Raw genomic sequence first — 25,454 nt, forward strand, 5'->3', positions numbered from 1 at the left:
GGATGGCTTTCATAAAACGTGTTTGTCAATATCTTGAAAGTTTCGTTTGCATAAACAGGCTAGTGGTGTGTAGTAGGTATGCTGCGGATGGTGTATGGAGCGAAGACGTACAGCTTGTACATAGACACACGTGCATGGACATAGGGGCTCCACTTGAGCGCGGATCGGTGCCATGTCCTGATGGATGGCCGCGTAACCTAGCTCGTGCACTGCATGAATAGTTGAATGAGAGGTTGGGAAGTTTGCGGAACTGTCGGAAGGCGCCCTTATTACGCGAGCTCTTTACTTTCAAGTGCAATATCGTCTGGAGAGGTTTGTTGTCGGTGTATGGAAAAATAACATTTACTTTACCGGGCCTGAACTCGTCTAGTGCGCGGCATAGCGGTTCGGTGAGCAAGGATAATGACGGCGACGCAACAACGGATGTTAGGGGTGGTGACCTGTATGTCGGTGACCGGTGTGTCAAGTGACGGGTTGATTGTGCGGACTGGTTTTGTGGCCTCTGCAGATAGCGGGAGGGTTGGATACCCTAATCGATTTGGTTTGGAGAAATAAATCAATTTCACCGTTGTTGGTGGCCACATCCAGTTGTATTATTTGTTTCTGAGTGAGTAAGTATTACCGCAAAGCATTAAACGCCTAATACGCTGAAACCGGTTGGAACTGACCAACCAACTCAGAAAGGGACAGTGATCTCAGTCTGAATAGGGAAGGAAGGGGATGTGTGCTTCTGCAAACATAAGCATTTGATCTCCAGATTAGGGGTGGCTGATCGACGTCAGAGTGTCAATGATGGACTAAAGTGGTAGACATCCCGAAGAGGAAAAAAGCTCAATAATAGCATATTTTGATATGGAGAACAAAAAGTGATATTTGTTTGTTTGAGATAAGAGGTAAAAGTACTAAAAATAAAATCTCTATTTTACTCCTGGAACATCATCATCATAGCACATTTAGCTCTTGGTAAGATCTAACAAATGGCAGTGAGCTATTTGATTGATCTTCAAATATCATATTTTGCTATTGGTTAGATGGTTCAAGAACAAATTTTTGCTATTATTTTCAGTACTTTTACCTGTTATCTCAAACAAACCAATATCACATTTTAATCGTCAGTACTTGAACTCTGCCCGGGATGTGACTGAAATCACCAAGCTCTTCGATTGGTCTCCTGACCCGGATTACACTGCTCGATAAAATTTAAAATAGTCGTGTTATGGGATGAGAAAAAAAAAGAAAAGGGGTTTGGGACCCTAGAAGTGTCATAGTGCAAGAATTTTTGAAAAATGTTGGCCATAACAGTTTATGACCGAAGTTTGTATGGAGAACTGGGGGTGTTCAAATGATATGCACATTGGAACGTGCATACATTTAGGTATTTTCGGTATTTCAATTCGTTTCGTTTTACCAAAACAAATCAAGAATTTTCTTTAGACTGCCCTCCAGACATAAGTTTTTACAGTAAAACCTTCATGAGTCGATATTGAAGGGACCATCGACTCAAGGAAATATCGAGAAGTGGAACAAAAATCCTTTGGGAAGCTTTTTGAAGGGACCATCATAGTAACCCAGAAAATATTTTTCAGTATGGAAAAAAATACCTTCATGAGTCGATATCGAGTCAAGGAACATCGACTCATGGAGGTTCGACTGTAACATAAACAATGCCGTCTATCAAAGGAAACCACCGACAATCGTATTTTCCTGGTGATTTAAATGAAATCCTTAACACATTATTCACCATACAGTATAAAGGGTGAGTCGTTAATTATTGTGCCACCCTACCCGCAACTGATCCGCAAATTGTTCACAGTTATCGAAATGAAACCAATTTTTTACAGTAGTTTAGTATATGTATTACAACTTTTTGGTATCGGTTCAAATGTTCGGATTCCGCTTACAAATAAATATCGCTCTCTGGTTTGTTTATATATATTTGGGGTACGGATTTTTTGAGATGATAAAATTTTGAGATTTTATGATAATTGTTGAAATATTTTTATTTTAAATTTTTTTCATAGAAAATTTCATTTTCCGTGTAATTTTAAGGGAAATAATTTAAGAGTGTATTCGATTTGCTTAAACTATAAAACTAGGATAGAATGATTTGAGAAAAATTTAAAATATGTTAATTGTAGCGATTTAATACAAAATAAACAATGACTTCTAAAAGGTGACTAAAACATCAATTTTTCAATTATTCAAAAAAAAAATGTAAATACGCTTTAAAATACACCAAGAACCATTTTGAGATATACAAAACAGTCCTAAATATCAGCCAAAAATATAAAAATTTTGATTTTCCACGAAACTAAAATTACAAAAATGCTCAAACTATACCCCGTCTAAAGGCGGGGTTGGGTATTAGAGGATTAATAAGTATTTACCGAATACTCGGAAGCGCAGTTGCGCAAAAACTGGACAGTTACATATCAAATGATACGAAGTTCCATAATCGGATTCACAGCTATCACATGCAAATGAATCAGCTTGCTGAATATTCGCCATGTGATAGCTGAGTCGGCAGTGGCCAGTCAATGCTTTGACCGGAATGCTGCAATTCTGCTTTGACAGATTTGTAAGATACTTCGCCACCCTTGGAGATGGCTCAGTACAATACAATTTGGTTTGAAGACATGACTCCAAACTATTCCAGTATTGTCTGTGTTGAGTAGCAGCCCCGGTGTGAATCTGAAGCTTTACCCAACACTTCGATATCGGAATAGCTGGCTCAGGGCCAATGAAGTCATGTGATGCTCCAGTACGAGCTAACTCATCAGCCAATTCATTTCCAGCGATGGAAGAATGGCCGGGTACCCATACAAGGTGAACAGCGTTTGCTGAATTCAGCTCCTCGATTTGAGTTCGACAAGCGATAACTACCTCCAACCTGGAGTTGGCCGAAGCAAGTGCTTTAATAGCAGCCTCGCTATCTGAACAGAAGTATATTACTTTGCCCATTACGTGCTGCTGAAGTGCTGATTGCACTCCGCACATAAGAGCAAAGATTTCGGAATGAAAAACGATGCAGTGTCTACCAAGTGAGTAAGACAGATATAGCCTTAGCTCACGAGAATAAGCACCAGCACCTGCTCGACCTTCGAGAAGGGAGCCATCAGTGTAGCATACGATGCCGTCTGAAATACTTCTTTTCAGATATCCAGATGTCCACTCTTCCCGGGAAGGGAATTTTGTGGAAAATGCCCTATATGGAAAATTACAAGCAATTGTAAGATCACTTGGAGCAAGGACAATTTTGTCCCAATTCACCAAAAGTGGAAACAACGAGGTGTGTGTTGATGTGCGGTTCACAGGAGTTTCCTCTAGTAGACCCAGTACCCGTAGACGGTAAGTGCAAGAAAGTGCTTCTTGTTTGGGATGAATGTGTAGTGGAGCAACGTCAGAGAGAACTTCGAGCGCTACCTTGGGAGTTGAAGAAAACGCTCCAGACATCGCCATGAAGCACATCCTTTGGAGATGGCCTCACTTTGATTGGATCGTTCTCATTTCGCCCTTTTGCCACCACACAAGACATTCATAGGCCAATATTGGCCGAACAACAGTTGTGTGGATCCATTTGATATACTTGGGGTTAAGACCCCAAGTGGTACCTAAGGTTCGCTGGCATTGCCCGAAGGCCATACAAGCTTTCTTGATTCTGAACTCAATGTGAGGTGTCCAGGAAAGCTTGGAATCAAGAATGACTCCAACGTACTTTACCTGTTCAGTCACATCGATTTCAGAATCAAAGAGACGCAAAGGTCGAACGCCATTACGGTTTCGCCTTTCCGTAAAAAGAACAATAGATGTTTTACTCGGATTAACCGAAAGGCCATATTGGCGACATCAACCCTCAACTACCTGAAGGGCGCTTTGTATCAGGTCGAAAAGGGTGGTGATACACATACCAACTAACAATGCTAGGTAGTCGTCGGCAAAACCATAAGTAGGAAAACCGCTATTATTTAGTTGCCTCAATAGCGTATGTGCTACGAGATTCCACAAAAAAAAATCGGTGACAAGACTCCCCCTTGGGGGCATCCACAAACACTCAATTTTCTAATCGCCGCTAGACGCAATGTCGAGAAGAGATATCGGTTTTTCAGCATTTGATGAATCCAATTGGAAATCATTGCAGATATACCATGACTCCGTGCGGCTTCCAATATGGCATTGAAAGGCACATTGTCAAAGGCACCCTCGATATCTAAGAAAACACCCAAACAAGATTGCTTTTGAGCGAATGCTTTCTCGATATCGTAAACAACCTTGTGTGAAATAGTCACAGTGGACTTACAAGATTGGTAGGCATGTTGGTTCACATAAAGAGGCACGTTGGCCAGATGAACATCACGGATGTGATGATCCACAATGCGTTCTAAGCATTTCAGAAGAAAAGAGGTCAAACTGATAGGTCTGAAGCTCTTTGCTTCTTCATACGACGCACGGCCCACTTTCAGAATAAACTTCACAGTAATATCCCGCCAAGATTTGGGAATATACCCTGTAGCAAAACTGCAAACAAGTGTTTTTTTTAAACATATTTGAAATTATCAAATCCCTTCTGAAGCAAAATAGGATAAATCCCATCTGCCCCAGGAGATTTGAAAGGAACACAGCTATTAAGGGCCCACTCAATAGATTCAATAGTTACAATACTCCGAGCAGAAGCCAGGGAAGCATAACTACAAGAAAAGACATCAGGTTTATCCGAAGATGGAATATCCACACATCCAGGGAAGTGTGTGCTGAATAAGCATTCCAGAACTTCCTCATCAGAGGAAGTCAGATCGCCATTTGGCAAACGAAGTTCGTTCACTCGGAAATCCTTAGATTTCGCAAGGATTTTATTTAATCGACTGACTTCACTCAAACTGGAAACATTTATACAAAGGTTTTTCCAGCCGTTTTTCAGCAGACCGGAGAGCTTTCCTGTAGGCCTGTAGGCCAACCTGAACTGAAAAGATTGGGATGTGACTTGATCCACTTTGCCCTTTGAGCAAAACCTTTCGGTATACTTTGGTACACGAGAAAGACACAAACGGAATATCAACCACCTGCTTAACAGGTCTTTGATTTTCACCATACGAATGGAAATATTGATAAATGTTTTGTATGATAAAATCAAGCAGCTTTTATTATTCTTTATTTTACGGGAAGCGTTCCTACCATCCGCGTTGGTCGCAATCAGAATTGAGCTGTAGTGCATCATCATGGATGATCGTGCTAGTGTAAGAATCCGTCACCGTGCCCAATGGACACCAGCTTTGGCCGGACACTCGTCTAATGAAGTGATATTCTAGTTTGGCCTTTCTTCCAAGGATTCAAGGAACCGCCCTGACCAACAGCACACTCCGAATACCAAGTGGATTTCTAGTATAGCTCAATAATCTAAACGCACGTTCGACCAGATTCAAATTGCAGACACGCACGGCAAGCAGCAATAGTAGAGAAACAGAGATCCCACCACACCAGTGAGATCTAGGCCACTCGACCGATAGCCACATACCCACTTGCTCCAGGCGGATTTTTGGGACCCGTCCCCAAATTCCCCATCCAATTATGTTCATCGCCTTCGGTCAGATGGGCTCCGGCCAGCTTTTCCCAGTGCGCCCGTCGCTCTTGATGATGACGTCATTGCTGTGTGGTGGCAGCCAAGGCAATTCGCGTGCTCGAAGCTACGTATAGTCAAAGCGCCATGCTGCACTGCACTTTGGAGCTTGAGGGGGTTGAACAGCCGAACCACCCAGCAACACTTAACAAGGGGCGTTGCATGATGTGTGGAAGTGATTGCGGTTGACGACTGTGGGTTGGGTGGTGTTGGGGAGGTGGTGGTGGCCGGCTGGTGCGCGGAAAATAGGTCATCGTCGCCGTTTTCACTCGGGTCGGGTGGGGAAGTTTGTCACGTTCTCGCCGCAACACACTACTGGACATGCAGAAAGCAGTTGTGGCACGGAATGGCACTTCTGTGTGTAGTTTTGTGTGGATTTAGAAAGCATATTTTCGACATCATGGTCACTCCCGTGTATGTTTAAGTAATGGAGTACCCAGTTAGTAGGTCACATCACAGCACGCATCGTTTTGTGTGCATCAGATGGAATGAGGCAGTCACGAAACGCGTTTATAATGGATACAAAGGCGGTTTAAATTTTACGTTTATATATTTTTTATCGAACTCGATTCATTGTTGCAAGGAGTTTTAAGCAATGTTGAATGAATTAGCGAGATAGCAATTTGAAAATCTACAAAATTATTCCATTAGGTATTTACTTAGAAAATTCTCCAAGAGTTCGTTCGAAAATTCCCTCAAGCATTGCTCCAGAAATTCCCCAAGAAATTCCATCAGGAGGTCATCCATGAATGAAAGAAGGGGCTCCTTCAGCAGTTCCTACAAGAGCTCCTGCATGAGTTTCTCCAGGACATTCTTGAGGGTTTTTTTTCCGGTTTTCATATATCCATTTTGCATTCGCTAGACTTACTCTAACAATTTCTTCCAGTGTTTCTCCAGAATGCTTTACGCAGAGGTTCCCAAACTTTTTGCTATCGCGGCGCCCTTTAAAATTTCCAAAAAGGTCACGGCGCACCAAAGTTTTTAACAAAGTTTTTTTTAAATAAAACAACTTTCACTTTGTTTAAAATGTCATAGGCAAAATCGTGAAACACATCTTATGTCATGTTTTCTTAGAATTCAGAGAAATTTTGGAAACCTAAGTTTTTTTAATAGTTTCTCAAAGCTAATTTATTTGTAAGATTTCAAAAATTGTGTTGATTTTATCACAGAAGCTTAATAAATAAGAAAAAAAAACTCAATGTACAGGTAGAACAAGCTGCAGATTTTTAATAATTCAGCCAAAAATTCTAAAGCGTTTGCATAAATGAATGAATTCTAAATAAATTGAAATAACTTCACAGAACTTAGACCAAAGTTTCAAATTTTTTGCGGAAATTGCAAAGCAACACTTTCAAACACTTTTATTCATTTTGGAAAATTTCGGCAAACAAAGACGCATGAAGAGATTGTAAAGAACCTGCCAGGTGCGGTTTGATTGAACTTTTTATTTTCATAAATTTCAACTTAACCCTTTCGGGGAGCATAGCAAACTTGTTCGAGTTTAGCGAGGTTGCGACAGTACTGTCGAAACAGTCAGGTTTAAAAAGGTTAAAGCTACCTCTTCACACTGTCAGAACGGCAAACCTTCAAGTCGCTAAGCTGTTCCAAAGACCTTGTTATTGTTCTGAAAAGTACGTAAATAAGGTGCTTGAATTAAAAGCTATGAACAAGTTATAATAAAATCAAAAACTAAGCTGAAGCCTAAGAAGTCCAAAAACAATTTCAAAAACCCTTAATTTAAAAATTTCAAAATGTGGGTTCAATTGATATGTTCAAAAAGGATACCAGAAATCCTATGGAACAATCTAAAACTCGAGGAAAGAATAAAAAAAACGTGAAGTGATACTTGTTTTACTAAACAAAAAAAAAAATAAATAGAGGTGTTCCGTGATACAAATAAAAAAATTTGTTTCGTCACAACCCAAAAGTCTGCGGCGCACCTGGAAACGGTTCGCGGCGCACCAGGGCGCCGCGGCGCACAGTTTGGGAAGCACTGCTTTACAGGGTTTCTCTAGGAATTCCACCAGGACAAGAATGTTTTAGAATTTCCTCCAGGAATGCATTCAAGAGTTCCATCACGATTTTATTCAGAAGTTTATTTTTTTACGAAATTCTTCTGTAGTTGTTGCAGGTATTTTTATAGGGTTTCCGGCCATTTAGCCAAAAGCCGTTTGACCGAATGTCATTTGGTCAACGGTCATTCGACCGAATGTCGTCTGGCCGAATGGGTCGCTTGGCCGAATGCCGTTTTATTTACGAATTCGCCAAGGAATTCAGGAATTCCTTCATGGGTTTATCCAGCAATTTCGAAAGGCCAGAAGTTCTTTCAGAAGTGCTCTCAGGATTTCCTACAGGAGTTCAATCAAGAATTCTTCCTGAAATTTATTCAGAAGTTCCTACAGGAATTTTATCGGGTGTTCCCAAGAAATTTCTCTAGGATTTTTTTTTCTCTCACCTTCAGGCACTTACCCGGAAGTATTATGAGATTTTTCCAATAGTTTCCCATAGTTCCCGATAATTAAACCGCATCTGGAGTTTATGCAGATTTTTTAGAATTCCCTCGAAAATCCTTTCAGGTGTTTCTTCTGGGGTTCCTACAAGAGATCCCATGGAAATGCTTCCATGTGCTTCCTTATAATTTCCATCACTTTTGTCCAGGAATACCTTCCAGAGTTTTTCCACACATAAGAAAAACCTGAAACTTACACCCTCAGTAACGTTTTAACTTCTTTCATATTTCATTTGATTTAACATGAAAGTATCCCATATATACAACATCATTGTTAGATAACTCCATGCTACAGCAAAACTGTAATTTTACAAACCGATTGAGAATTATGTTGAATGTGATGTAGGTCATTTTGTTACAGTAAACTAAACATTCCGTCGGGAGTTCCATTGGGAATTCCTCCTGGAGTTCCTTCAGGAATTTCTTCCGGAGTTCGAGAATTCCATCCGGAGTTCCTCCGGGAATTCTTCCGAAGTTCCTCAAGGAATAACTTTCGGACCCAGTGGTCTTTCGGGAATTCCTTCCAGAGTTCCGTCGTGAATTCCCTTTGGAGTTTCTTCAGGAATCCCATCCGCAATTCCTTATTGTGTTCCTTCAGGAATCCCTTCCTGTGTTCCTTCAGGAATCTCTTCCAGTGTTCCTTCTTGAATCCCTTCCTGAATTTCTTCTGGAATGGCTTCCGGAGTTCCTTCTGGAATCCCTTCCGGAGTTTATCGAGAATCCCTTCCGGAGTTCCTTCGGGAATTTTGTCAGGAATCCCTTCCGGAGTTACTTCAGGAATCCTTTCTGGAGTTCCTTCAGGAATCTCTCCCGGAGTTCCTTCCAGAGATCCTTCAGAAATTCTTTCCGAAGTTCCTACAGGAAGTCTTTCCGTAGTTTTTTCAGGAATTCCTTCCGGAGTCCCTTCAGGAATGCTTTCCGGAGTTTTTTTTTCAGGAATTCCTTCTAGAGTTCCATCAGGCGTTCCTTCCATTATTGTTCCTTCAAGATCTCCTTCCGGAGTTCCTTCAGAAATTCTTCCCGGAGTTTTCTTCAGGAATCCCTTTCCCAGCTCTTCCAGGAATTCCTTTCAGTACTCCTCCAGGAATTTCTTCCAGGGTTTCTTCAGAAATTCCTTTCGCAGCTTTTCCAGGAATTCCTTCCGGAATTTCTCCAGAAATTTCATCCACAGTTCCTCCAGGATTTTTTCCGGACTTCATTCAGGAAATCCTTTCGAAGTTCGTCATGGAATTCCTACCGCAGTCTTTCCCGGAATTTCTTCAGGAATTTCTTCCGGAGTTTCTCCAGGAATTCCTTCGGAAGTTTTTCCAAGAATTCCTTTCGGATTTCCTTCTTTCAGATTTTTTTTCCAGGAATTCGTTTACATGTTCTACAGGTATTCCTACATATGCTTCTTCAGAATTTCCTTTCTCCAGCAAAATTTCTTCCGGAGGTTTTTCGGATGTGTCCTAAAGAGTTTCTTCAAAGATTTTTCAAAAGTTTCCTTAATTATTTTTTTCTGAATTTCTGGAGCTCCTCCAGAACTTTCTTCAGTGATATTCTTGAGAATTTAGGAGCGCCTCCTGGTGTCATTACCAGATCTGCTTGAAAGCACTCAAACGAATTCTTTCATGTATTTCTCCATCATTCTGGGATTTCTCCAGGATATTCTTCAGATGTGCCCTAGTAATTCGCTTGGTAGTTTTCAACGATGTTTCAAGAAGTTCTTATGAGGAGGAGTTTGTCTAGAAACTCTTGGCAGAGTTTCTGCAGGAAACCTTCTATAACTTCAGAAGTTTCCCTGTTTAGAAAACTGCGAAAAATGTTGTAAATTATTAAAGTAGTTGTTGGGGAAATTTATAGGAAAGTTTCTTATAAATTTTATGAAAAATATCGCCAATGTATTTAATTTTAGAATAAAATAAACAGATTTTTATCATACAAGTATAAAGCTGTTGGAATTTGGTTTACCTTCAACGGCTGCTCGGGGTTTCAAACCTCTATGAGACATTCCAAGAAATTTAATAACGATCAACTACATAATTTCCTGCCACTGTATAGCCCCTCTCCCACACCAAATGAAATTCGCAGCTACACCGTCGACGACGCAGACACGTGGGAATAGTTTTCTTCCTTTTTTTTACGTCGGCAATACATTTTTACGATATGATGTGAAAAAGACTACCAGGGCTACTGCCGGCAACGACGACGACGACGATGGTTGTGCTAAGCGATATTCGCCAACCGCTCACTGGAGAGTTTAAAGATTTTAACGCCTCGTAAATGCTAGAAAGCTGGTCGTGCGCTTTTTCCTCCACAGGAGCTTAGCCGGGGTGGTATATCGCAATTATAGACCGGGTGGATGGGTTAGTTACGGAAAGGTAGCAGCTACAATTTAGTCACAACTTATTGCACTTTGCTGTTGTTGCTGTTGCTGCTGGTGGTGCAGTAGCACTTTTGCTTCAGCTGGGACCCATAGAAGCAGCCTTAGCAAACGGATTGAATTGGAAATATTCAGCATTTTATTGCAGGATCGTAAAGAGGTAGTTGTGTTCTTTATTGAACGGTGGGAGAAGCAATATAGCTAGCGGAGTCCATTTTACGCGAAGAGATATGGCTAGGGATTGTGTACACGCAAAAAGATATGAAAAATTTAATATCTTAATAGCCATTAAAATGAAAATAAAGTTGGAGTTGGTGCAGTAGTGGCTGTACGATGCTACGTTTAAGTTGAATCTTTTCTCGAAAACTAATGAGCAAATATTGAAGAATTTCTTTAAATATTTGATAATGGTTTGTTCCAGAGTGCAGGAGGAATGTTTATCTTTTGGAAATAATTACTACCTAAATAAGGAAAGAATTTTTCCAGAACGCAGAAATAATTCCTTCATCAATATTTGATCGCGAAAAGTATTCCTAAAATTTTGAAATTCGGGATCAAATCTCTCCGTTAACTCCTTATGGAATTCGGCAAACATTTTGCTAGTATTTGGGAATAATTTTTTGTGGAGTTCGGAGATCGGCTGCAGGAATCTTTTTCAGAACTATGAAGATATTCGTTACACAATTCTCGAAGAATTCATTTTGAAATTCAGCAATGGCATATTCAAAAATTTAAAATTAAATCTCCAAGAACTTGTTAAGAAATGTTAAGAAATGCTCCTGCACTTCGAAAAGAAATCCTTTTGGAATTAGGGAACAAATCCTTTCGGAATTCGGGATCAATTCCCTCCGGCATCTGGATATTTTTTTTTCTAATTCCAAATAAAAAAGTGGAGAATATTCTTAAAAAAATCGAGATGGATTCCATCAAAAATTCAGACAGAATTCCATCTATAAATCGGGAAGAATTGTTTTCAGAATTTGTGAGAAATCTTCCAAAACTTGGTAATAATTCTTGACGGAATTTAGAGAATACTTTTTTTGAGAATTCGGTAAGTTCTTCTTCAAAGATTTGAAAAGGATTGACTCAATAATTCGGGAAGAGTTCCTATCGGTTTCTTAGTTTAATAGAATTATTTTTGGAAGATTTTTGCAGAAACTTCCTCGAATGAGTGTACTCAGTTTTGTACCTTCTAATTCCGCCCTCTTTTGCTTATCCATTGACAGATACGCGTATTTCGACTACAACTTGTAATCTCCTCAGTGTCAGTTATCCACAAGATTACAAGTGGTAGTCGAAAAACGCGTATCTGTCAAAGGATAAGCAAAAGATGGTAGAATTTAAAGGTACAAAACTGATTACAATCATTCGAAGAGGGTATTCTGCTTAGAGGGTTTGAAAATTCGGTACAAGAAACTTCTGGTTCTTATACTGGTTCCATATTGCATTTCTTGGAAAGTATTTGCAGAAATTTGAGTAACTTGTAGCAATTAGTGGTGGATTACCTGTACAGATAGATATTGAAATTGAAAAGGAGAGAAAAAGAAAATTTTAAAGGAAATATCAAGCAAATAAAATAATTATTGGAGGACTGACTCCTCTGACTGGTGGTGGATTTTTCAGACGCTTATTATTGTATTTAATGGTGTGATTTTTTTAATTTAGATAGTGTTTCTTCAGACTTTACGTTTAAAACTGTTAAGTTAACCAAATTTAATAAAAAAAAACAAAAAAAAATGAATGCTGTCAAAAATTCATTCACGATTATTTTTTATTTGGAATGTGGATTCGATCAAAAAATCAAACAGATATTCTGTCAGCAATTTCTCTATTTACAGTATGGCCCATAAAAAAATGCGATAATTTTTTTTTTTCGTTTTTTGGTAATCTTTGATGCAACATTGATAATGATTTCATATTTTTAAGATGCGGCTACAAGAAGAAGGTGGTTTTAATACAGGATATCTTAAATTTGTTTCAAAATATTCATTGGTTACGTATATGCGATGCCTCATAATTGCCCTCAATTTCTAAAATAAATCATTTTTTTCTCAATTTTTTTGGGCTTAACGAATTTGGATGAAAACTTTTAAACACATGGAAATCATGCAAAAATATGTACTCTTGAAAACGCCCATGTTTAGAAAACTGTTTGATAACAATATCAGATGCTTAGGAGCCAAAAACTATTAAAAGTGGCATATTTCGAAAGCCATGTATAAGTTAGATCAATTAATAACTTTACACTGATTGAAAAAAAAAAAAATGATCTTGCTAAATGAAGGCTCATAAATTTACGTTTATGATAAACACAAATACATGGTACTTAAAAACAGTTTGTTGCATCATACATATTATTTTCTGAAAATTTTTATTTGTCGTACACTACAATTTTCAGTAAATGTCCCATAATTTAAAAGGCAATAAATTTTCTTACTTGTCCAAATCATCAACGGACGCCTACAGACTTGCTATTAAAGTGCTGTTCTTGAAATACAATTTAATTGATTGTGACTGAGAGCAATTAACGAAAATTACAGCTTCAAAAAACGGTTTCTGACATGTGGAAGTTTTTGAGATCCTTATGCTCAACTTTATTTTTTTCAAGGTTTATGATTTTATTTTATTTTATTTTATTTCTATTTCATTGTTATCCTATACATAAATGCATGGTTTATCGATGGAAGCAGGTTCACAATGTCTTCGAAAACTTTCGCAATTTTTATGGGCCATACTGTATGCCAAAGCAAATGGAATCACAAGGTTTACCAGGAATTACCAGGATTTCTTCCTTGAGAATGCGCTTCTTTGCATCAAATTCTACTAGGACTCCTTTACGGTTAAATAAAATAAAAGCCGGGGCCCGTGGCGTAGTTGGTCACACGTTCGCTTCATATGCGGATGGTCATGGGTATGAATCCCAGCCCCGGCACTTGCAATTTTTCGTCAGTTGCTTTCCCCCGAGAGCAACTGACACTGATCCTCTTCTGAGCCCCATGGCTCAAACGGACCCGGATACCTGGACACCGGCGAACTGCTACTCATAATGGACCCCCAATCGGACTGGAAAGGAACAACGGCTATCCATCATCATCCTTGTGCTCATCATTCTACTAGGTATAAAGTAGAAAAAGTGAAAGCAGCAGAAAGGCAACCAGTTCGATAAAGTAGAATAGAATCTAGGCGCTGTACAAAAATGTAAGTGCAGCTGTCAATTGAAATTGCTCACGTAGTGCCCCAGTGGACAATAGAGCTGTAAATTAGGTTAAGTGGTTAAGAATAAAAAATAAAAAATAAAATAAACTTCATGGAATTTTGACAAAAGATTTTGGAGAACTTGCTGATTTATTCATTTTTTTTGTGAAACTTAAGCATAACAAGTTCGAGCGTGACTGCTAGAAGAGTGTCTGGTGACCCCCAAAAAAATAACTCCTGATGATATTCTAAAATCAGCTTCTGGTGAAACTTCATGGAGCAATGGAAATGATATGGTGTTATTTAAAGCGGAAATTCCAAATGAAACTGTTGAATAAATTAGCGAAAATCTCTATGACAAGTTCCTGATAAATTTTCTTGCTTCATTTCCTGTGAAATTTGTAGAAAATCTTTGGCGGAAATTCCGGACTTATTTTTATTAAAAATGTTTGAAATTTGAAACACCCTAAAATCTGTAAAATCTGTTGGGATTTTTTCGTAATTTTTTTCTGAAGCTTCTCCAAAATAATAATTAATTTTGTAATTATTTTGCAAGTTTTATACGATTTCTGGAGAGAATCCTTCAAAATATGTAAGAAAATTTCTGGCAGAGATAAACAAGAATTATCCTGCAAACCTTCTACGACAGTCGTGGAAAATACTACAGCTTATTTTCGATAATTTCCAAAGAAATAAACACGTTTGTGCAGCAGAAACTTCCTGTAAAATAGGTTGTGCAATTGCATAAAACTGACCCCAGTTGATGAAAAAATGATAACAACTTTTTGGAGGTTTAAAATTTTATAAGTGGCTGGCTGCAGTTTTTCCATTCAGAACCACAGCATTTCCCATAAATCTTGCCAGTTCGAAGTTCTTATGATTAAATTATAATAAGGAGATGTATCTGTTCTTCTTCAATTTTCTCGTTTCATAATATTATTCGCGAAATGAGATTTGGACGTTTGCCGTAATGCCAATTTGGGGGCCCCTTTAAAATGCTACATGTTTTTTTTTATGAGGGATATCCATTTTTTTCCTTCCCTGTTGGGGAAATTAGGCCAGTGCGGGATATCCATAACGTGTGAATCGTCTGGTGTCCGGCCATTTGGCCGAATGTCGTTTGGCAGAATGCCGTTTGGCCTATTCATAATCAAAAGAATTCAGAGGAAGTTTTTGACATTCTAACTGCCAACATGATCATCAGAAGTATTTCCTTCTTTCAATTATGGGCTATTCTGTCTAGTTTTGATATTTAGGGATTATTTGGCGTTGAAACTGCCAATATTTTATCAAAGATTGATTAACGTAAGGAGCTCTCTCTCTTGATTTAAGGCAAAACTGGATGCCTTACCTCATTTTTTAGTTTTTGATTTTTAATTAAATAACTAAGCAACATTTTCAAATCTGGTTGCCATACACATTTAGAGAAAGGATCAAGGTATCATCTGATTTTTTTCCTAGTCGAAAATGTTTTTATTTTTTTTTGAAATGTAAAAAAGGTTACTATAAAAACGAAACACATTTTCCACTAGGAAAAAAATTCTGAAGAAACCTTGATTCTTCCTCTAAATTTCCATCAAAAACCAAAAAGTGAGGAAATCTATCCGGTTTCGCCTTAAGCTGAAGTGCAAAAACATTAGGAATTTCTCAACCTAGACTTTAATGCTGGGGTGAGGGAGAAATGGACAAATTGAGGTGAAATTGGCGAAAAAAATACTCGTCGTTTCGGTGAGACCCGACCTCACGACTCCTACTCACTAGATACAGGCACGTTACCACTACACCACGAAAAGACTCGAAGATGCTGTGGTTAACCTGAATTCGAATTCAACTCAAAAGCACGTGGTTGCTTTTTTGCAGATCGCACCTCTTTTGGATGAGTTAGATGCCCGTCCACACTACGCATCTATTGTATATGTAAAGCGAAGGTGAGAGCGCATTGTTTTTATGTGTTGGATAACCACACACCACTCATTGAGGACAGTTTCGAAGAGAATGCGCTTCCAACGGGTCACGACGTTCTCAAACGACCGGCTACGGAACAAGAGTCCGTTGCTCGATGACATAATTCATTAATTAACAAACAATTTTTGCGGCTTAATTTCTAAAACTAGACATTGCAAATACTGCTCCATTTAAAAATTGGGTTGTATTACTGAATTTATTTTACCTTCTTATTTTTAAATGTCTCAATTTAAAAAAATGGCTACTGAGATTGGGAAACAACCCTTTGAAAAGCAAGAACTCCAAAATGGGAAAACTTTCAGCCATTTTTAAGTTGTACCTTTTTTATAAACTATTAAAAATGTAGTGGATACCAGAAATATCTCTGATTAGGCCATGTAAACCCAAATTTCAAAGCACCTATTTTCCATTACCTTCCCAATAACAAAGGAACACCTTGGAGTATTCATTCAATTGCCTCCACCCTGCCTGAGTGTCGTAACAATCCCCACTTATGCAGTGCTGCACAAAGTGAATGATTTCGTGCTCCAATAATGGCTGAATGCAATTTGAAACCTCACCATGGGACATGAAGCTTTGTGTCATCCATCTTTGCTTAGGAACTGACGGACGAGCGGATGACGCCGACGACGATGCTGATGATGAAATTTCGACCGTGCGGAAATTGAGGTTTTTTGGTTTGTTCTACTTGTACGGGGCTGCGCCCCCTGCTCCCCGACGTTTTCTGACACTCTACTTGCGAAGCCGTGCCAAGGTGAAGTGTTGACTTTAGATTTCCAATTCCACTCCGGTACGAAGGATGCCGCATGGATAGGGATGTGACGTACCGACTTTCCTTTACTGGCTTTCGATATGATATGGTCACAGAGCGATTCCAAGCAACAGCATCAAAATTTAGGAAATTTTCTAATTCATGATTTTCTATTGAGCTGAAGCTTTGCACAGTTTTTCAGTTCCATCTAAATCGTCATTTTTCGATATCAAATCTTCATATTGAGTCACGACTAACTTTTCAATAGGGTGTATGTGAAAATGGTTCAAAATGGTTCAAAAAGCTGTACAGCAAAAACGTGCAATTGTTATGATTTTTTCAGCAAAGTTAGATAACTAAATGGGGATTCCTAAAAGAATATACACTGTAATTTTTTTTTGCGTTTTTATCACAAAAACTCAAATATTTCAAACCCCTATCCTCTTCCCAACGTATTTTTTTTTTTTGGGAAAACGGTCCATTATATTACTATCTACCATAAAAATTTGATTATGGTAAACTAGTAAACAAAAAAGTTATGACATTTCAATCATTTCAAAATTTTAACATTTAGTAAAAAAAATCCGTGTAAATTATTTCGGGAATCGCAAATTGATGCTGATTTTATTGTAAAGTGCCTTGCATGAGTTGAGTTCCATATTTATGTATTCATTAGCATTATGTATGTTATATGTATAAATATTATGTGTATAGTCATGTTCCGATTTCATCACGCCCTCCGCGCACCAGTCCTTTATTTTTCATTAATTTGCTGTTGCATTTGAGAAAACGACTTAGCGTTTCCCCTCTTCTTCAAGATAAATGATGAAGGCGTGTTTTGCAACGTTAAAAATATTGAAAAAGCGTAAAGATTTTGAAGAATATTTCATAGCATTTTTGAAAAGGGGCGTAATTAATTCGGAACAATACTGTATAAATAAATAAAAGTGAATAATCAGATTACACAAAAATAATCATAGATTTGACATTCGACATGTGCACCAGAATATTTTTTTTTGCACTGTATGATCGTTGAGTCTCTCCACTCGATCTCTCATATTATCCTTATTATTAAAATAATATATGTGGCAATTACACAGTGTTGTTATAGAAACTCTAAGAGTTTTGGGTTTGGATTTCAGTATGGGTTATGAGATCATGAAAACAGTTTAATAATACTTCCTTTTGGATACACTTATCTTCCGATTGATTTGTTGAAAGAGATGTCGCTGATGGTACGGTGGCAAGGCTCTCTGCAATTGGTACTTCTGGTAATTCCTCAGTTGTTGTCGGTACATCTGGCAATTCTTCAGTTGTTGTCGTTTTCGAACTTCCTGCACCCTGCTCTACCGATGACATACAGATTGCACGTTTGTCAATGTTTAGACGGTAGGACGTGCAAATTTAGAGATGGTCGGGTTTCGGGTTTTCAAACCCGAAACCCGACCCGAACCCGAACCCGACGGGTACGGGTCGGGTTCGGGCTTGACTATTTTTGAAAAACTCGGGTTCGGGTCGGGTCCTGGTTTAAATAATTTCAAAATGTTCGGGTACGGGTCGGGTCGGGTTTGAATAAAGTCGGGTTCAAGTCGGGTTTGGTACCAGTGTAGATAAATCAGTGTTTAAAAAAATGCTTTATTTGTAATAACCGATACATATAACAATTATTTTTTAACTCGGGTTTTGGTCGGGTTGATTGACAAATATTTTCTCGGGTTCGGGTCGGGTTCGGGTTTGCTCGACGAAAATTATTCGGGTTCGGGTCGGGTCCGGGTTTGACGGAACAAAAAAATCTCGGGTACGGGTCGGGTCCGGGTTTTGAAATTGAAAATTGTTCGGGTACGGGTCGGGTTCGGGTCTGTAAAATCTGAAACCCGACCATCTCTAGTGCAAATGCGCAAATTTGTATTCAATGTGGACATTGGAGCATAACCAGTCGCTTTCAGTTTATCTATGTTGCATTCGGTGAGTTCTCGTAAATCTTTTGAACACTTTTTTTTTCCCGCAAACGACATACAACACTTGAGAAAGCGACTAATCATGTTGTTCGTTAGATTTTAATAAACAAAATCACTTTTAAGTTTTTACTGACTATTTTGGTGTCGTTTGCTTGACTGAAAAAAAAAAAAAAATACTATAAAATCTTTAATAACCAAAGCGATAGTTGATACTGGTATCAGACCACTAAGGGGTCGCACGGTCCACCTCTGGGTGTTTGACGCGGCCCAGGGTACTAACGCAGTGGAAGGTGTGCAATGGAGTATTAGTTTAATACAACGAAACAAAACAAATCGAAAAGAGGCAAAGTCCCACCACGTTGCGGTTAAGCGAGTGGTCCCCGAAAGAGTGACTAACACTCCAACAGAGCCACGCTTGTGGTAGCAGCAAAAGCTAATACTCCATCGCACACACTCCCTAGGTTAAGGCTGCAGAGGCGGAGAGCATCATTGTTGGAGAGAGAGAAATACGCACCCATCCCTATCTCCGGAGCCCACACCAAACTCGACCACGAAATCCACAGGAGTCCCGTGCGATAACTCGAACAAGGAGGACGTTCATCTCCGAATCGTAGTCGGTCGAAGTTAAGTCGAATCGTGAAAAAGTAATCCGTGATTTGTTCCCGAGAAGTGGCCACGGGACATCTGAGCCCAGAAAAGACCCAAAAGGTTCTGTTTCCAAAATTCAACCAAGGGACCCCCCCCCCCCTACGCGAGTGACGTTATAGTTCCCCGCGCGGCCGGCCCAATTAGTTACAAACAGTGCGGTAACCAGACCCCCCCCCATCATATTTCTAGAGGGTCGGGATTTACGTAACTTGCCACGTTGAAACCGCAGAGAATACGGTCAGGAGTGGCCGCAGGGTCGTTTGAAGTGTCCGGCCGTACAAGAGGTCGAAAAATCGTGAGGGGTTGTGTAGGGGAAGAGCTGGGTTGGGCCAAGTGTGGGGTCAGTAGGTCAGTTCGTTCTCGGATTTCAAGAGAGGCAGACGTGTTCGAGTGAAGCTCTGAAAGTGTTTTCTTTTCTATAGAATTTTGCCTACGGGCTATTTTTCGATATAACAATAGCTTAAGTGAAACGGAACAATGGCGGAATCAGTTCTTCGTGCAAACTCACTACGTTTGCGATTTGAGCGAGGTCAACCGGAACCGAGTGATGCAGAAATCTTTGCCTTTATGAAGGGAAAAATGGGACTGAAGAGCAATAACCTGCTCTCCATGTACAAGGAGAAACCGGAACAGTCGGTCATCATCAAGTTCAGGACTGAAGATGACCTCAAGGAAACACTACTTCGCCTACCGGGATCCATGGAATTTGCCTACAACAAATACCAAAGCACAACTGTGCAGGTATCTGCAGCTAGCGCAATTGTACGCTATGTGCGAATCTTCAACCTCCCGCCGGAAGTGGACGACTGAGACATCTGGACGGTTTTGTCCAGATACGGGAAAATTCAAAGGACGATTCGAGAGAAGTATGCGGAGAGCACAGGATTTCCTATTTGGAACTCTGTCCGTGGAGTTTACATCGAGCTCAAAGAAGGATGCGAATTACCGGCAACAATACTCGTACGCAATCAACGCGCCCGAGTATATTACGATGGCCTCGTGAACAAGTGCTTCCAATGCGGAAGTGCAAGCCACTTGAAAGCTGAATGTCCAAACCGGTCATCAGTAAACGATCGACTAAAACGAGATCAGAACGACGTACGAAATCATGGTACGTACAGCGGAGCGTTAATGGGAAATTGGACGAAATCGAACACATCAGGAGAAATCGCGGAACAGGGAACAATGGTTAACCTTAACCAGTTGTTTTCTAAACCAACGACGGACGATTCAATGTGTGGATCGAACAATGTGGATGATGGTGCGGAAGCGGAAGGTCAAGCAGTGGAGGAAACAATTGCGGCGGATGGGGCATCGTCGATGGATGTGATAGTGGAAGCGGAAAACATTGCGAAAGATACGAATACCAAACCAACGGAAAGAGGGGAAGTAGCGGTTGCTGTAGATGATCAATCTACGGTTGACGATGTGGTAGTGTCCACATCAGAAGCGAGTAGCCCGGAGAAAAGCAGTTCTAGCGCCGTGGGAGAAATTTCGTCGGTGGACGGTAACAGACAGGCTATTGCTGACGTGACGAACACCGAGCAGATGAACGCAACCAGAAACACTGGGGAGGATTGGATAAAAGGTACGAAAAGGGGAAGGAAGCTTACAAAGGGAAAACGTGGGGAGCAATCTAGCTCAAATACATCAGCAGAATCGAGTGAAAGGGAAGAGGGTACACATGAAATTCCAAAAACGAACATCTTATCGCAACAACAAACAGTGAAAACACGAAGTCGGTCTAAACAACCAAAGTTAAGCCAAAAGAACGGGGAAAAATGAAGTGTAGCTTTCCGTTTTTTTTTATTCCAATGAAGTAATTGAATTATGGATTACGTTTTCAAGATTGGTTCTGTAAATTTCAACAGTTCAAGTACTGCGGTCAACAAATTTCTTTTGAAAGATTTTGTTACAAATCATTAAATTGATATTCTTTTTATCCAGGAGCTCTGCTTCGATAATTTCTCGATTATTCCGTCTCACAATGCAATTGTTAATGTGGCTGGAGGTAGTTCCGGAACTGCCATATTGATTCGAAGGACCTTTGAATATAGCCAGCCGTTATGTACTAGATCCAAATGGCAGAATCTCCTCTGTTATGGTGAACAATATCACAAACGTTAATATTTATGCCTACTCCGGTAGCAACAGGAAAAAGGAGCGCGATAAGCTTTTTATGGATAACATCGCTATACATCTCAACAAAGCAGGAGCCTTTTTTAATGTAGCCGGAGGGGATTTCAACTGCATTTTACAAGGATTTGATGCTGCAGGTTCTAACAAAAATTATTCGACAGGCCTTAGTAAACTTATTCACTTATTTGGGTGGAAGGACATAGCTCTAGAACTTAAAAAGAACGTTTTTACCTTTATTAGAAACGAAAGTAAATCGAGAATTGACCGATTTTATGGACCGCCGGATTTTGTTAAAAAAGTGAAGAGTTTCGAAACTATTGCTGTGCCTTTTTCGGACCATTGTGCCATTATGATGAAAATAACAATGAGTAAAGATGAGATGATTTGCCGTGGGCGTGGGTATTGGAAAGCCAATACAAGTTTATTAAGGGATGATGATATTATTCAAAAGTTTAGCCGAGACTATGATTCCTGGAAGATTCGCCAAGTGTATGCAACCAATAAATCCCTTTGGTGGAACGATGTTTGTAAGAGCAAGATAAGACAATTTTTCAAATTCGAGAGTTGGATGCTTAACAATAAAATCTTTAACGAGAAAAATTATTTCTTTGGAAAAATGCAGGAATGGTTCGATAATAAATCAGCGGGAATGGAAACTTATTTAGACATATCGATGATCAAATCAAGACTTATAGAAATTGAATCAAAACGTCTAGAGCACTTCGGTTCTACAATGGATGAAAAAACATTATTGCAGGGAGAAATGATGAATATTTTCCAAGTTTCAGCGCAGATCAAACGGCTTGCGTCAAGTAGCAATTTCAAATTGAAGAACAATAACTGCATCGAAACAAATAACGGAACGTTAAAAAAAATGGTGCACGATTATTATGTGGAACTTTTCTCAAATGATTGTTCTAATCATGGATATGCTGAAGCAGATGATCCGATTCGTTACATTTCCAAATCGCTTAATGATGAAGACAGGGCTAAATTAATGGAACCCGTTACAGAAAACGAAATTAAGCTTATTCTTGAAAGCTATTCACGGAAGAAATCCCCTGGCCCAGACGGGTTACCTTACGAGTTTTATATCTTGAACTTTGATTCCTTAAAGGATGACTTAGTAGATCTTTTCAATGGATATCTTAGCGGTACTTTTAGGCCTCCTAAAAGCTTTAGCGAGGAAATAGTCACTCTCATTCCAAAGAAAGGAGGCAATAGTCTTTCTTTGAACGATTATCGCCCTATAAGTTTATTAAATTGCGATTACAAGCTTTTTACGAAAATTATTGCCGAGAGGATTAAACCGATGTTGAATAAATTGATTGGAGAGGGGCAGAAAGCTTGCCTGCCTAATACCTATGTCTAGTGTGGATAACCTGAAAGATGTTCGAAGAGTTTTAGCCAAATCATGTGAATCGAAGAATTTCAAAGCGTGCCTAGTAAGTGTCGGTTTGAACAAAGCGTTTGATCGTGTAAATCATGAGTATCTTTGGAAAATTTTAGTGAAGTTCGGTTTTCCGTCTAATATTATTGATTGTATCAAAACATTGCATTGTAACGCTACTTCGAGGGTCTTGGTTAATGGCTTTCTCACGCCAGAAATCAACATTAACTGCTCGGTCCGACAAGGGTGTCCCTTAAGCATGATCCTCTTCGTGCTTTATATTGAACCACTGCTTAGGAATATTGCAAACAGCATTCCTGGCATACTTGTTTATGACAAGTTTGTCAGCATTTTAGCTTTTGCAGACGACATTATCTTGTTGATTAGAAATGATATAGAATTTGATCTGTTGCTTAGTATTTTTGATTTTTTTTTCATTATTTGCGAAAATTAAAATCAATTACAGTAAATCTTTTTTTCTTCGACTAAACCAGGCTAAAGTAGGGCCTCAATTGATTCAGGAAACTGATTGCCTCAGAGTTTTAGGAGTTGATTTCAAGAAAAACTGGAGCAGCTCTGTCGATTCAAACTACAAAAAATTAATTGCAAGCCTAAAAGCTACCTTACAGCTAAACTATGTGAGGAAATTGAGTATAATTGAGAGATGTCAAGTATTGAACATTTTCATTCTTTCGAAACTATGGTATGTTGCTCAAATATTTCCACCATCGAATTCGTATATAGGCCAAATTAAAGCGGCATGCGGAAAGTTTATTTGGGTCGGACAAGTGTTCAAGATTAATAGAAATCAACTTTACCTCGACTATCTAAAAGGAGGTCTCAGGCTGGTGGATCCCGAGTCAAAATGCAAAGCCTTGTTTATTAAAAATATCTTGTATAATGTAGATGTCAATGGTGATATGACCGAAGAAACCTTTTTATTAACGTTAAATCAACCACAGAGATTGTCACGAAACGCGAGAGAGTGGATAGAAATCAGCAAACATTTAAAGAACAATTTCAATTTGTGTACTACTAAACTGTTGTATGATTATTTCATAGACGAAATACATCAGCCTCCAAAGGTTGAAGCAGATTTTGCTGCTGATTGGAGCATTATTTGGGAAAACTTAAGTAAAAACTTTCTTACATTAGTGGACAGATCAAACGTGTACTTATTTTTAAATGATGTCATTAGTAATAAAGAAAAGTTACTGGCGTACAATATTGGAAACCTAGCATCATCGAATTGTGTAAAATGTGGTTTAATAGACTCTAATTTCCATCGTATCAAATCCTGCTTGGAGGCCAAAAAAATATGGGCTTGGTGTAGCGATATTATTCGTAATCGTTTGAAATTAAAATTTAAAGACATGGAGGATATTCTGCAATTTCCGATCCAAAACAACAAAAAAGAATTGAAAGCGGCCTTATGGTTAACTGTTCGAGCAATTTCAATCAATGTGGCAGCGCAGGGACAATCTTTGTTTATTTTCAAGAAGGGAATAAGAGAGTTGAGATGGAATAACCGAGCCGCGTTTAGGACAGAATTTGGAACATGTTTAAATATTTGTTGACCGTAGTTTGAATTGGCCGGGGTTCTGCTAAACCAAACTAAGCGCCAAAAAGTTTATTCCAAGATAATAAAGTTTAAAGTTCATTAACTCACAAATAAACAGCAGCTTAGATAATTTGAAACTTTTCCGCACACATGTAACTTACAAGCCTTTATTAACCATCAGAGATGAAGAATACATGTAAATTATTTGAAATCATTGATATAATTAAATTTGATTTCTCAGTGCTTTGCACTCAGTTCACTCTGGCTGAACAAAAACATTGGAATATGGTATATAGTTCAGTGTGGCTGACTGTGTTTCAGAGAAAACCAGTCGAATTGTGAAAAAAAAAAATCTCGATTTTTCATCATCTGAAGTTGAAGTCGATATCACTCACAATCCTTAACATGAATCAGATAGGACGCGTATCTATAGTAGCACGGAGGTCTCAAAATAGTTTGAATTATGAACGGCGGAAGCCCTCTCAGCACAGCAATTGCCACGGCCATGCATTGTGAAGGCACAGAGCAAGAGTGATTATGTCAAATGATGTCCTTGCATGTCCTGAGGTCCTGAGATGTGAAAGTGCAGCAATTTGTGTACTTCAAATTTATGGTGGTCGAAGAAAACCATGAAATTGTTCTGCCAAAGTGAACCAAGACAAAACAAATTTCAAAAATACGAAAGAGATTCGAACTTGGATCATTTGAGTGATAACCAAGCGCTTTACCTCTAGGTCATTTTACCTAGCTGAAGGTCAGTCGTTAAGTCAGAATCAAGTTCTAAACATTCTTCTCAAGAATGATTTTCGTGAAAACGCCATTTTTCGATCAGCCAAAGCGAACCAAGTGTTTGATTTTTTTAAACCTTTATTATTCTTATTATCCTTGTTGTTCAATGACGGCTCCTGTGTTAAAGTATCAGTATAAGGTGTATCGACAAAACGCAGGTATTCAAAACCAGTTGATTTTTGAATTGTTGAGAATAAAATGATTCTAAACTGCAGGTGAATTTGGTTCACTCTGGCTGAATGTGATTTGGAAAAACGGCGATCAGGTTCATCGACATATAATTGGATCCTCCAACACCCGTATTTCTAATTACGTGTTCAATTCTCTCACAGATTGTTATTATGAGTCGGTTAGAAGTTAGAAATCTGACGGCGATGAAGAAAACTTGATATGTCCATCATCTAGATCAATTCTAAAATATTTCGCTGATTCTATGAAATGGTTTACAGTTCACTCTGGCTGGGTGCAATTTCATTTTTTGTATGTTCTGCCAAACAGAAATTTTGAATTTACTCCACAAAGAACTGTAAGAATTACTGGATTTTTACACTGAAGGTAGATCATCATATTCTTCAT

At 38.9% G+C, this 25,454-nt stretch overlaps 1 protein-coding gene across 1 annotated transcript in view; it reads right to left on the reverse strand.

Moving 5' to 3' along the window:
• LOC109622845 (gamma-aminobutyric acid receptor subunit beta) overlaps window positions 1-25,454 on the reverse strand; it is a gene marked incomplete in the record, with an annotated part of 313,910 nt that overhangs the window by 240,903 nt on the left and 47,553 nt on the right.

Source organism: Aedes albopictus, chromosome 2 (assembly GCF_035046485.1).
Source record: "Aedes albopictus strain Foshan chromosome 2, AalbF5, whole genome shotgun sequence".
Classification (NCBI taxonomy): domain Eukaryota; kingdom Metazoa; phylum Arthropoda; class Insecta; order Diptera; family Culicidae; genus Aedes; species Aedes albopictus.